The sequence below is a fragment of the Protomyctophum bolini genome, assembly GCF_963924005.1.
Source record: "Protomyctophum bolini genome assembly, chromosome: 7".
NCBI lineage: Eukaryota > Metazoa > Chordata > Actinopteri > Myctophiformes > Myctophidae > Protomyctophum > Protomyctophum bolini.
Window position 1 is genome coordinate 15250140 of NC_137868.1, and position 15157 is coordinate 15265296.

A 15157-nucleotide genomic window follows, 5' to 3' on the forward strand; every position below is an offset into this window, starting at 1 on the left:
AGTGCTAATTACTTCACAAGGATAAGGTTAAAACTGTTAGCACGACTTGACTTTTATAGAATAATAAGGTCATTTTCATTGTCCTTCTCGTGTCGTCTATTTGCCACCTATATCACCCCTTGTTGTCCATCTTCTAGCTGTCTCGCACACGAGCCCTGGTGCTTCTGTTAACTGCTTTGAATAGCACTTTAAGTGGCGTGTCAGAGCCCATAGCAAAATGGTTGCATTCCTCAAGCAGGAAATCACACAGCACATGACATCATTAAGTGGATGAGACCCTCAAGGTGACGTGGGCAGTCTCCATGATAGTCCCTTGCACCATCAATTCTTCTTATGGCACCACTTACCTCCCAATGGCCCCGTAATCTATTTTTAATATTTGCCAGTTAAGTGTACACCTACTACTGATATTCTTAAAGCAAAATCTTACCATTACACTATGAAGGAATCCAAACATTTTTCATAAATGATATACATATTTTAAATGATATTCATAAAAAAAAAGAAATGCTTTTTTTTAAATAAGGTTTGACGTTTATGTGAAAATGGAGTTAAGATATTGGTGTGTAGTATGTTAGCGTACAAAATAAATAGTATGGACAAAGACCTGTGTTTGTCGGTGCTGAGTTGCTGACCATATGGTTCGCTTTTGGTCACAGGGAGGTGACTTTTCAATGTCATCACAAGGAAGACAGGAAGTGGGAGCAGCTTTTACGAGGTTAGCCACCACTGACTGAACTAATGTAATTTGTACAGTTTTTAAATGCATTACCTTGGGCTAGCTATTCAATGAGACGTCATGCAATATACATGTACGGTCTACTCTTGGCGGAGCCATAGACACAAAACTAAATGGAGAAGTTGTTTTCATGGATGTCAGTTACGTAAGGCAATGTAATAGCATACTGTACAACATCTTTTTTTCTACTTTTTTACCCCTCCCTCCCCCCAGAGTTCCCGCTCTGAAAGAGCCACAACCCCGGTATCTTGTACCATTAACAATGAAATAAAAGGCACATACAAATATACATATTCAAAAATAGAAGAAATTTATCAAATATTGAATGCCTAACCTTTTTAATGGGAAATATTGATTTGCCATTAAAAAAGTGAATTTCCCAAAGTTAACCTTGACCTAAACCTCTACCTAGTGGTTTAATTTGCCTAAACATAACCTATTCTTACTAGCTGCACAGAAAGCTAACATAATCACATATTTTCCATTAATGATGCAATGCCTAGTTGGACGCAAAACCAAAGAAACAGCCTCATTCATAGTCACAAAAGTGATAAATTAAACTGCCAGCAAATCAAAGTTTTTTGGTATTTTCTTATTGCAAAAGTTGTGTTCGAGTTACCGGAAATGTCTACATGACCAAGTTCATAAGCAGCCTAATAGTGAGTGTGAAATGAAGCAGAGGATATGATGCTGTTCACAGCTCAGTGCTCGCCAACTTTGCCTCTATTCTCCCTCTAATCAACAATCCCAGCTGAGTGCAGGTGGCATAATTATTAATCGTCTCAGACGAGCCTAGGATGATTGATGAGAACCACATCCTAATCAATGTAGTGTGCATGATAAGTGTTTACTGTGGAGATTATGGCGTCAGTACCATGAGTGGAGTGACTTCTAACCTCTCCTTATGCCACCCATGCTGCACCGCCGTCTCATCAACACTTACTGTCGAGCTGTTCTTCAATCAGGGATTATGTCGCACTGATGAGATCAGATTGCCAATGAATTCCAATAATTTTTACTTAATTATGCATACAAGTTTTTAGGTCTGAGGCTCTTCAAAAGCCAGTGATACCTGTATATCAGAGTAAAAGCGAAATCCCCCCTCCATGGATTTGGTGCAGGATTTAAATTTAAATTTTATTCTGGATGTCTGCAAGGAAATGTAGGGCGATGGCACGGCATTGCGCTCATGTGGTGATACTGTTCATCACTTACCAGCATTTTGAGTCCAAAGTTTTTAATTGACAATTTGTGTGATTTTGTTTTGGACTGATAATAACAAAACCTTCTGTTACATTTTGTTTGCCGAAGTTGATGTCCAAATTCCGCCTGAATGTTGCCTTGCTTTGATGTTCATCAAAATCTTGGCATTAACAGACCTCAGTAATTAAAACTAAATCCGGATCCAACACCACAAGTTGAGGTACAGTATGCAAAGGGAAGTCTGATGTCCCTAGCCAAGGGCTCAGGGCGGAGACCCACAAACCATGTGCAAGCACTGGCTCAGAATGCAAATACCTTTCATAAAACAGAAAATAAAACATATAATAATAATTCGCCATGGCCCAATTGTGACTGCATGACTCTTTGAGTCTAGGAGAGGAAGATAGATATTTTTTTAGGGAGAACGTGTCAGTACTGTATAAGCCTCTGTCAATCACTCCCTAGGGAGAATGTTTGGATGGAAAGAGGGAAGAGACTGAGAGACTGGCATACCACCAGCCTTCTCTTTGCTTCTGCCAAAGCGCTCATGCCAACAGGACAAGAATACAATTATAGCCATCAGACTAAGCTGTCATAATTAAGACGCAGTGGCTAAAAATGAGATTGGCTTGGTACACATTGTGTAAATGTACAGGTTAATTGGTGACGACTCAATTCATTCTAAGGGATGAAATAATGAATATGAAAGAGAACTGTCAGAAATCCATAGCTCCATATTCTGGAACAGACCATTATTTTAAAATGAATTCCTTTTATTCTTATACTCCAATAATTGCCTATGTCCAGCTTTTGTAACCCAAACACAAACATTAAATGCCATTGACAATGAATGGACCATTTTGAGTGTTAGTGTAAAGGTGAGGACGCAAATTCCGATTGGCCGGAATGAGATGATGTATGATGATCTACGATGATAAGAGCGCCCATCACTTCACCTGGGTGCTTTTTATTGATAGACCTGATGCAACATATTGTTTCATATATTCACAATAAAACAGTAAATGTTGTAACAAGACCACCTGCCCGATAACACAGTGAGAACAGATTACAGGCAATCCTTAGATGGCAGTGTTCAACCACAACAGAGAAACAACAGGGTTTGCCTGAGAACAGCAGCAATAGTACACTCAAAGGTCAAATGAAACACCCCCCCCCCCCCCCTATAAGATCCCTATGCAAATATTAATGTATCAGTAAGATGGGGAGGATTAATCTCTAAGAGGACAGAGTTAATGTGTGGATATTTACAAAAGATGTGACTCTCCAAATGAATGGGAAGAGGGAGAAAGCACTCAAATGCAAATCTTGCCTTCTAATTCAGCAGCACATCATAATGACATATTGCTCTGTTTATTTGCATTCATGGTTGCGATGCGAGTAGAAATTATTGATGGGTTTTTCTGTGTATGCTGTAATGCCGAAAAACTGAATTATACTATTATTATTTCAATCTCACATTACCAATGGTGTTTAAGTATATGACAAAATGTACATTCATAGTAGACGGAAGCTTTGTCATCTAATGGATTAGTTATACTGTACATCTCCGTTATCAGTGTTCAAGTAAACTAAACACGACGAAAGTGCAATCCATTTGCAGCAGGTTGACTGTGCTTGACAAAGCAACACTGCAATGGAGTATAAATAAAGCATTTAATGTTTTATCATACAGTGGGGAAAACCCTAATGCAGGCCTTCTCTCGGCTCACTTTTGCACAATAAGGAGTTGACTCCCTCGCTTACATGCTTCGCTGCAGGACCTATACCTAATGGGTTCTGATCCACCACTAATGCAAGGTACGGCAGGTTGAATTCCCTGGCCCGATGACTCTGTCAGTTTGAGATGAAATTGACTTCCTGTTTTTAATGCTTTCCCTGAGTGGAGTTTGCAGGGAAGGTGGGGAGGTGTAATAAGACACCGCTGGAGCTTGTCCTATCAGATGCATGCTGGGAGATGCCCCCTCACGCAGTCTAGGGCAGTGACTCTATCCTGTCAAGGGCTCTGAATCACCAAAGGAGGGCTTGATAAACGCCTAAAGTCCCCCCCTCCCCTTCCATTCCACTACTCCCAGAAGAATTTGCCTGAATCCAAATGACGATTGCCTGCAACCTCATAGTTGAACATACTGTACATGTAGTCCTGAGTGTGACCAAATAGATTTGACTCAGTTTGGTTAATACATTTGCACTTGCAGTTACAAATGGATTTTTTTGGTTTATTAACGTTAGTTTGTTCCATGCAAGCTTGAAAAAAGTCTGACAATGCTATTCTGAAAATAAATCACCTACTGTACAGCATCAGAACAGATGCCCTTGCATCTTATGGTCCACTTATCAATGATTGATACATTTCACTTATCAATGTGTGTCTCTCAGGATGAAAAAGCATATGGCTTGAGAGGAACATGCTGACCCAGTAAATAGAATCTCCATTTAATTATGCGTCACAACTCTTCATATAATAGTTAGCATAAATAACTCAATCAGCTTGGTGCACCAACCGGGTAATTCCACAATCTTTTCTCTGATAGTAATTTCTTTAGAGTCTTGGCATAAGAAGAAGTGTCAAAATAATTGAATAAGGGCATCACATCTGCCATGGCCCTGTACACTTGTCTCTGCTTTTGTGGCAGTAGTTTGGCTTCCGCATCTCCCAGCTGGCAGCCTGTAGGAGGTATTGAACCAACAGCATTCCAGTGTAAATATGTATTTTCTGTTTTCTGAGTGTATGTTGTCCATATATAGGTCATAATAGGATAGTGAGCCAAGATCTCTAGAGCATATCATGATGGGGGGGGGGGGGGGGGGGGGCTTGTTCTGACCTGCTCGCCACTCCAGGACCATTTTATAATGGAGAATTATTAGAATCTGATGAATGTTCTGACAAGAGCATTTGTAAAATTGTAGTAGTTTGCTCACTATGAGGTGTAAAGAAAAGCTAAGTACGCATAAAATAAGACCTATTTGACAAATTAAGCAGTTGTTGTAAGAGGCCAAATATACAAAGGCTACTGCAGTGAGATTAGAAATGTACTGTAGCTGACTTAACTTGACCTTAATTCCTCCTACTGTAGATCTTGTCATCCACTGAAAATCTTTCACCTCAATCAACCCATTTAGATAATAGCCCCGTTGGTAGCTCATATTGTAATAAACAATAATTTAAATATTGAATAATAACATACCATATGTCACCCATAACCTCGTGATGACTTTATGGGTATTCAATACTAATGGGACTCATATCATCTGAGAACAAAAGTAGTTACCCTACTGCCTGCCTTATTATTCTTCTTTAAAGTGCCTTTCCTCCTGGCAATAGCATACCTCCAATACTCCCTTATTAACTATTCATAACCTGAAAGTGATTACTGTGCTGTTGCACTATACTACTAGGAAAACACACAGCTGAATATCAGTTCAATCTCAATACCATTTAATGTAAGACATGCTGTAGAACTGGACGCCACCTCTGTATTGTTTCAATCCCTCTTTAACAGCTAGGGCCTCTGAGCCTCTCTCAGAGCCCAATTAAATGAACCCACACAGCACAGATCCGGAGTTTGACATATGTGAATTATTGAAGGTGCACAAATATGAATTACTGTTATTTAACAAGGTGTGAAAACATGAATTATGAGTATAATCTTAGTTTTTTCACCCTGTGCAGTGGTTTCCAAGAGAGCATTTAAAGGTGACAGACTCAAATAAATAAAATATGTTTCTTGAACGGAAAGGGAGATGCTTTGTAATGACTTGAAATAGACATCAACAGATTGGATCTCAAACTATGAACTCCACGTTAGGAAATTATTTTGGGCTTTGATAAACAACTATTTCCAGCCAAGCAAAAGCAATTTACAGCATGGCAAGAGGCTGTTGTGAAGAGAGAGAGAGACAGAGTGTGTGTGTGTGTGTGTGTGTGTGTGTGTGTGTGTGTGTGTGTGTGTGTGTGTGTGTGTGTGTGTGTGTGCGCGCGTGCGTGCGTCCGCCTGTCCCTCCGGGGCTAATGTCGCGAACCCCTGGATCGATCAGTGCCACATATTTTCAAAATGCACAGTGAAATTATTTGTCATGCAAGCTCTCAACTGTAGCAGTGTCAAGAAAGCGGTAAAGAATAGAGATAGACAGTAACAAGGGAAACAAGTTAAACATGAAATATATATTCCTAATATGAGCAGTGTCAAATATACATAAGGTGCATGGTTAAAAATACAACAAAGAAAATAATTTAAAAATAGCAGCAGATATAAAAATGTCCCTTGTTAGTATTCTCTGGTGTAGGTTAGATGTCACTATCAAACATGTTAGTGTACAGCATTCATACTGTGAGTGCCAGTACAACAACAGCAAAACACAACAGCAGTCATACAGTATATATACTGTACATAAAAGATGCTCTTGTGTGGCAGCATGAGTCATCAGGACAGCCTTGCGACCACCAGGGCTCAGTGATTGTTGTGAGCCATTGATCTGTGCCAGGTGGAAACTGCTCCAGTTTGGTATTTATCTCATAGTCTGGTATTTAACTTAATTGTATAGTTGAAGTGAATGGGCTAAAACCTTGCAGACATATGGAGTTGTACTTCATAGGTACGTCACAGGCATGAAGTCTGAGGACCCTGAGGAGCCATGACATTATTATATCCAGTATTATATCCAGTATATATAGCCCATGTGAATCCTGAGATCCTTCCACATCCTACTATAAATGCACCACGTCTAGTCTGTACGTGTGTACATCTGTAATCCACATACGTAATGTATGTATGTATGTATGTACGTATGTAAGTATGTATGTATGCACTCTGCTCACGCACAACAAGTAGGCAAGGCACAAGTTGCACCGCGACAGGGTGCATTTCTACATAATGTCTGGCATTCAGAAAGAAAGAAAGAAAGAAAGAATTTACCATTTTATTTAGTTTATAGTTAAAACGATATATTTTTTAGTTACTGTATTATGTAGAGTGCTCAGTGTGAACGGCCCTGAACAGTTTGTAAGGCAAATTACTATTTCAATAGCACGGCAAAGATATGATATCAGGGAGTTGCAGCAAATACTCAAACAGCAAAACAATTGCATAGATAATAATTCCTGTTTCTACGCAAAGTTTTCTTGTCCTGAGACATAAACAACTGTTATTGTATATTATCGGATTTAATGCTTTCTCCCAGTCTGGTGTCTACAGTCATCATGTTTTTCGTCAAATCATTCACAGATCATAAAGTTCCATTATGTACAGTGCCATATTGCTTGTTAAATGTCAAGGGATAAGACTCTCATTAGTCAACTCAAACCACATATGTAATTAGCTTAAAGAATATAAGTGGGCCCTTTGCTATGTAATTAAACAACAGCTAGTGACATATCCATTGCAGTAGCTGTCAGAGTTACAGTAATAGACCATAAGGCCAACACTCTGTACTGCAAGAGATGCAGATGTCAATACCCTCACTGACATACAATAGATTAGCTGGAGGAAAAGGGGGCATATGACTATCCCTCTAACAAATCATCCGGTTTTGTATATTCACACACGGTCCAGACATAATGGTCCAGCCATAATGCTAGGTTTCATGTAGCCTTTTTTGAGTGGTGCAACCACTCCAAGGAACAGCAACTCTGTTGCCTGCTAATGAGAGAGAGAGAGAGAGAGACAGAGAGAGAGAGAGAGAGAGAGAGAGGGGTAGGGCGAGAGGGGAGTTGCACCACTCAGTTCACACAGGTGTGATTTTTTGTTATTGAGGCACACAGAATGGCTAAATGGAATAATGTATTTATCACAAATATTGAAGCCTGTCACTTCAGTCAGCTTCAATTTGTAGCAGCTCAAAGTAATATGATGGACACTTTAGGAAGTAATCCTTATCGTTAGCCGTGGGACCGCAGCTTTGCAGAGACGGCAAGGTCACCAGCATGACCGCTTAAGGTCATCGACACCATGCCAGTCTGCCTGCTGTTTCCCAGAGGCGTGACCTTGTCAAAGTCGAGTCACCTCGGCTAATGCCCCCTTAAACCCAGCGTCCGCAATGGTCAACGTTCTAGCCAGAATGTCGCCGGTGGCCTTATTGATGACTGATTCACATAATAGTCTCTGTGTGACTCCCATGGCTTTCAAACCTGGCTGCCACTTTGCCTCTGCCTCTCTTTTGTTACTACGCCCATCCTGCCTGCATAGTGGGACAGCTGGCCAGGATCCAGGAGCATCAGAATATTGTCAGGACCACTCTCTGTGCTCCCTCATCCGCTCTCTCCAAATTAACCTTTAAATCAAAGATGGAGCCCTCAACTCTCCTCTACGGGTTCTTCCTCATCTTGTCCTCTGGGTGTATTAATAAAACCTTAATTTCCTCATTAGCCCTGTCAATTCATGCAGGGACTAATAGGCGCTACTTGGGTGCATTGGGAGGAGTGTGCTCTCATACGAAAATGTTACGCTCAACAATTAGCTTCCTGTCAGCCTTTGTGTGGGGCTTGCTGGGCTCTTGTTCCAAGTGAACCCTTTGTTGCCAATACACATGTTTACATACAGTACACATTCAGAAGGAAAGACCGGTGGGAAACATTACAGGGCTCTGACTTGAGACCGAAAGACGCCCTGCAAAGATTCCCTGCAGACAAATATGCAGGCTGTTATCTCTTTATTATGAAGGAAAGCTTCACAACAGGACATGCTGACCTGTGAACTCATACGGGGAGAGGGAAGACGCTCACCATCCCAATCAAGCTTCTCACCATGGGCCATCTCACCTTGACCAGGTGACCTTTATGGTTTTTGATAGGGATTCTGACAACTCCGTCTCCCTTGACCCACCTGCGGTAACAGAGTCTGACCGTCCCTGGTCTGAAAAATCATTAGTGTTTGAAATGGGTGGAGGATCCCACCTTCTCAATATGCCCTGACCTCTCTAAGCAATTTGACGCACAGTGGCTATCCAGGTGGCTGCTATAGGAGGTGAAACAACTCAAGCTAATTAATTATGTGCCCTTGTGGGTTTTGCCAAGGACACTACAATGGGTCCACATGTTTTACATGAAGCCAATGTACTTTGCTGTCAGTACTTTTCTCTTTTTTTCCTTCTTCATTGTGTCATATGCAGCTAATTTCAACTTTCAATCTTGGGTGACCACCCCTTCCTTCATTTCAGTTTCCAATATTATGTATTGATCGTATATATAGGCTATATAAGAGGTTGGTGTGATCGGACATCCTGGGAGGAAGACAGTATACTTCAATGTCAAACTGGTAACCACATACCATGCTATTCTTTCATGTATATATATATATATATATATATATATATATATATATATATATATATATATATACATACATACATACAGGTGCCTCACGTGCCTGCATGTGTGTTCTTCACCCTCTACCCATATTGTGATGCCACGTATATTGTCCAATCATATTATGAAGGCAATTATAGGCAGGGGCGGGTGTGTAATCGTGTCGAACGCCGTCAGGCTGGCTCAGCAGCCTAGGTGCCCAGACGGTTGAGCTAACCGTCCGGGCCAAATCATTTTATTAAATATTTTATCTGAAAGCATGTTTTGAAGGTCATGTACTGTACTGCCGGAAAGCAACTCTTTTTCATAACCTCACGTATACATTGTATACCTCATATGTATGGTAGCACTGAATTCCTACTGCTTCCAAAAACTCGGAACTTGTCAAAATGAAAGGAAACCAGCAAAGCTGTAGGGCAGAATATGCGTGTTGCTATGAGATATTTAATATATGTTTGAGGCTGTGACATTTATTCATGTTTGCATCCACATACAACCTTCCCTGCAGTATACACATGGCAACATCCCCCTGGCACCCCCCCCCCCCCCCCCCCCCCGACAGTGGCGTGCTTATCCTACCGCCCTCTAAACCTTCTCGACAGGTCACATGGTGACTCATGGTGATTGTGAGTCACACAGGAGAAAAAGCAGTATACGTGTTGTGGAACACACAGGATCCTTTCAAGAACAGCCTTGTGTCCAGAGCTGGAGCTTTAAGGTCACCGATTTTTCCTTTAAGGTATACCGTCACAGAGAGTTTGGTAGGTTGGTGTCGTTTAGGTGTTCCTTCTGTGACACTTTAATTTGCTGTATAGGCCCATTCTTTATACTGTGTTTTTTGAGAGAGAAAAATTTTCAACAATATATACAATATATAACAATATAACAGAAATATGGGGAGCTTCCCTCCCCATATTTCTGAGGCATGGGACGGTCGACTGCGATTGGCTGAGACACAATCAGCCTGTTTTCCCAGCGACTTTAAAGGCCACAAAAAGGAATAGCAGCTGGATTTTAAGCATGATGACACCATTACGAGCTGACGTTGAAAGTCACAATTTGCCAGCTTTTATCATTCATTGAAAAGTATGCTCGATCAACCATGCCCAGGAGAACTCTGTCACAGTCATTTTCCACAATCAATATGAGATGTGACAGTTAATGTTTGTGGTTTCCTGCAACTTGAGGATTTGAGTTGAACTTCAGATGCTCAAAGCTTGCACAGATGGGAAATGGAAGAGAGGGGGAGGTTTGCATGGGGGGAGGCTAGTTGTGAACATGGGTGTTTAGGGAAGACAGTGTTCATTTTGGAGTGAGTTTTCTTTGTCTCAGCTCTGCAGGACACCCCGGCTTGCACTGCCGACACCCGCCTCAAAACTTGAAATCTTTCACAAGACGCCATCAAAAGCTATTTTGATGGCGTGTTTTTCTTCCATCTCGTTTTTGCTATGACATTTTTGTGATTCTCTGGAATATTTTTTTTTATTATTGAACATTTATACAGTTCAAAACTGACTCACAGTCCAACAATCTGCACAATCTGTATGCATGAAATGTATGCATACATTTTATAAGGAAGAGATGAATACAGCTTGTAACAGGAAAAATAAAATAAAACGTAAGCTCTCCATGTTGTCTAGCATAGTAAATGGATCTTATTTTGCTTTTGCACATATCCAAGGCTGTGAGATATCGACTTCTCAGTTATCTATATTTCAAGTACACTGCACACTGTTGCTAACTGTTCAGTGCACAGATGAATATCAATATTGATCAACATCAAGTGCACATGACAATTCCAACCATACTATGGAAGTGTCGTAAGTTGTCTTTCCCCTGTCCAGTGGTACAGGGTTTTTCCTGTATTAATTTGTGTTTCCAAATTCCAACCATGGGAGTTTAAAAAACAACAAAACAGCAACCGTAAATCTAGTTAGAAACTGTTCTTGTATTGTTTGTTGTTGTATTGTATTGTCATTAATTCATAAAATAAGTGAAAAAGCATGCACATCCACAAAGTGCTGGGCAGAACTCAAAATCGAACAAAAATAGAGTCTGCACATCATGCTCCAAAGTTTAACATTTATTCTCGAATAGTACGTGATATTTCAGGTTGTTAATAAAAACTGCACATACAGTGCATGTCCTTTATTTGGATTTGGTAGTTGTCAAATGTCAACCCCACCTGTTTGCCATGCCATAGCGTAATCTTGTTGTCACCACCACATAGAAATAAGATCCGAAGAGCAGATAAAACAACCTCTCACGTGTGTGTGGGGATAGTTGATCGATGTGCAAAAAACAAGGCTCTTTGTCTCTCTGAAAACATAAGATTCTCTTTAGACAAAAGTAGACCTGTATGTGGTTGTGGCATTATTACAGCAGCATTTTTGCTCTGAAAAGAAAAACAAGCCAGGCTTGATTCAGCAGAGTTCTCTGTTAAAATATAATGATGTTGTAGAATAGATTATGAATATGATGCATGTATGAAATGTAGGAAAGTCATGTACAACAGTGCATGTCTATCACAATACTGCCAATTTAATTATTTCTTTGCAAAGTACAAATATATTCGTACCCCCCAGCAATGGGACCTTATCTGCTAGGTACGAACATGCTCGTACACCCCCCAACCCGGTTTACAATTTGGTTGAGCCCAAAACCAATTTTTAACATTGGTCCGGTTGCTATGCAACGCCTCCGGGATCTTTGTAACCACTCTCCATTTATCTCTATTAAAAGGATTTTCAAAGCCCTGTAACTGGGCTTCTACAGTCGCTGTCCATGGCAATCCTGATTCATCCAATGTTCAGATGTCATGTGTGACTTTGTACCGCATCGCTCCCGACATGTAAACGTTTCTGGAGAAAGGTAAACGGCGTGCGCTAATGCTAATGATAGCCGATGGTTACAATGGTGTTCTGGGGGATGCTCAACAAGCTGTGAACATGATGGAAAATCACTGGATCGGCTGGCACTACACTTTTGCTGCCACCTAGCGGCACAGAACGAGTTAAAAACAAACATTGAACTTCTGCACTTACACTTTTGATTAAATGTCTTCTTATTTAACACTAACACATTTTTCCAATCCTATACTAAATCAGCTTCTTCTCACCTGAGAATCAAAATAACCTAAATCTTTTCCAGTGTTATGTCCTTGTACAGGAACACCTTTCAGGTGTAGCAGTCAAGTGCATACTCACCCCCCCCCCTCTCTTTCGTCTCAGTGTTTCAAAGTTGTGATAAGATGTGACAGTCTATCAAGCTCAGTGAGGGTTTCATACCATCCACGGAGCAGTGCTCAGTTATCTCAGCGGCATTTTGCGGCGATATAACAGAGAATCAATTATAAGTACACACAGATATGCGAAAGGTTTAGTCTGCAAAAGATGCTTCTTGACAGTTTGATGATATGATGGCAGTAAATAAGCCGCATATATTTCCCAATGCTAAAAATACTATCCCCTTGAGCAAATGGCTGCATGTTGAGATAAAGACGAGGGAACAGCTTGTACCACATGATGTTGAATTAGACCAATGAAAGGGAAAAAAACGGAATAATCATAATCATTTAGGCTGATGTGATCTTGGAGTGTTATGGTTCTGGATTATTGTTGCTGTATGCTTTCTCAGTACTTTTAAATAGTGTGATATGAAATCAAATTTTCCACATAATTATAAAAGGTTGGGAGCTGGGAACATTTATTTGAAATCATTATTGTGTGTTACTAATGCTGTTACAACCTTGTTTGAAATGTAATAATATATTCACTGTTCTTAACTACCTCTTGAGTTGACTTCATTTTCTTTGAAGCAAGCAGCAGAGGGTAAGTAAAACTATTTAACATTATAGTTTTAAGAGAGAGAGAGAGAGAGAAACACACACACACACACACACACACACACACACACACACACACACACACACACACACACACACACACACACACACACACACACACACACACACACACACACACACACACACACACACACACACACACACACACACACACACAGGGACAGAGAGAGAGAGAGAGAGAGAGAGCCCACATTTTTCAGCATATCCGTAGGGAATTAAGTTTTCCGGTATTTGTCATAAAAATCGTCCAACACCAGCAATTACAGGCCTAACACGACCTCTGTATTTACAACCAGAGCAGAAGATGGGACACTAAGGGCGGATTCACACCGAGTCTGATTGATTCAAACTGTCCCCGAATACGATTGCCTGTTCCCCGTTATAGCCATGATTCACATTGGCCTTGATTCTTCTGCACCCGAGTACACTTCATTCAACTGTAATGGTACTTATGTGACTCAGAGGGGCGCTGTGGGGACTATGGGGCTTTGGGAGACAGATAATGTCATGTGACATATGAAAAGTCACTTGTCAGAGTTTAGTGCAAATAATAACGTTTGGCTGTGTTTCTGACCCTGTCTTGAGTTATAACAACAACATAACAACACTACACAACCAAAGCAGTGTGCACTGATGGTCTTTGAAACAGCGCAATGTGACGTCGTCTCTTATCTGTATGCCGGTGACGTCACATACGTACCCTTGGTATGTTAACAGTGACGTCACAGACTAATCCTTGGTATCCCTGCAGACATGCACCTCTAATATACAACCACAGCAAGAGCTTGGACAGTAATGACTTGTGTATGTTCTGACATATGTCGTAGAATGCGAATGCAATATTGTGAGCTTGTTGATTGTATAATGCTATTTCCTTCCTCAGGTAACCCACGTCTTTCACAGCGCTGGTCATAGGCAACCTGGCCTGGCTGGCAGAGATATACACTCTTTTTAGTTCATATTGAGTAACCAATAATTTTTTACCCCCTTTTTCTAAATGGTAAATGGTGCATTTATATAGCGCCTGCTTTAAATAGATTGTGCATTACATTCACCCATTCACACAGACGATGGCGATGGAAACCATGCAAGGCAAAGACGCACCACCGGAACAGGAGGGCTGAAGGAGACTGAAAGGGCCTACATCTGGTCTCTACACAGGGAATTGGGTAGTGCCCCAAGAGGCACATTCAAAGGATTGTTATTTTATTTTGGCCGATGGGTTCGATGGGTCCTTAACCCGACTGTCCGTGTCCACGACACGATGTGATGCCCTACACTGACCATCTGATGGAAGTTTGGTTGCCTGAGTTAATGCGTAATTGAACAATAATAGGATATTGATCCTACAGTCATAAACTGATGTGGGGAAACATGTAAACATGGAGCTCAGCAAACTGGCTTTCAATAACAGCAGCCATAGACAAACAAATGCCTCCCAGAGTTTTCAGAAGCAGGAACAGCATCATGCTGGCATCCCTCTTCTTTTTACATAATGTACAGCATCAAGTCTGTGTAACTCCAGCAAATATTACTACATTTGTACATGAATATAAACCTTTTGTTATCTAATATATTCATGCAGACCATTATGCTCAAATTATTTTGGGGTCGATAACAATACGAAAATAAATAGAATACACTTGCTATTTCAATTAACAGAGATTCTCATAACAAAAGGGTATATTTCTAGTAGTATTACAGTGACTGTATACCGTCATTTCACCAGACATGCTAGTTTTCCTGCCAACACCCTGCTGTCCCTGAAGACATATTGATTGCCTTGTGTGGGGTCATCATCTGTGCTCGCAGGAAGCACACCGCTCTTTTAAATGGGGACAGAATGATCCTCCTCCAGTGGGTGGCTTAAGGCAGCTGCATTCTTGCCTGTTTGGGTTTTTTCTTCCTGGCTTTTTGAGACAATAGCGACTTTAAGCAACGGCGGCTACGGCAACCGGAAATGGATCAGTGCTCGATACATAAACCTTCTTGCCATCACAGCCCTTTCTACTATGGGAGAAGCTACACT